This window comes from Entelurus aequoreus, linkage group LG13 (genome assembly GCF_033978785.1).
Source record: "Entelurus aequoreus isolate RoL-2023_Sb linkage group LG13, RoL_Eaeq_v1.1, whole genome shotgun sequence".
Lineage (NCBI taxonomy): Eukaryota > Metazoa > Chordata > Actinopteri > Syngnathiformes > Syngnathidae > Entelurus > Entelurus aequoreus.
The window spans coordinates 19,430,847-19,431,359 of record NC_084743.1 but is presented as its reverse complement, the minus strand read 5'-3'; positions in this window follow the sequence as shown (position 1 = coordinate 19,431,359).

Genomic DNA, 513 nt, shown 5'->3' with positions numbered 1-513 from the left:
TTCTATCAGGTTGGCCAAGGACTAAACAGGAGCTGCAACATGACATTCAGCACTATTTTTCATTTCAGGATGAACTTAGTGTACAGGATGGTATTGTATTTAGGGGTGAAAGGGCAGTTATACCTGATAAACTGAGAACTGATCTTACACGCCGCATTCATTCATCACATTTAGGAGTTGAGGGATGTCTCAGGAGAGCACGTGAATGTGTATATTGGCAAGGTAGGAATGACCAGGTAAAGACTTTTGTTTCAAAGTGTGACATTTGTAGATCAGTAGACCCCAAGCAGCCAAGAGAGACACTTAAACCACATGATATGGTGTTTAGACCATGGGCCAAAGTTGGAACGGATTTGTTCAAATGGAAAAACAGGGATTATTTGATTACAGTAGATTATTACTCCAATTTCTGGGAGGTAGATTACCTGCCAGACACAAAAAGCAGCACTGTAATTCATAAACTGAAGGCTCACTTTGCAAGACATGGCATACCGGATGTGGTTGTGTCAGACA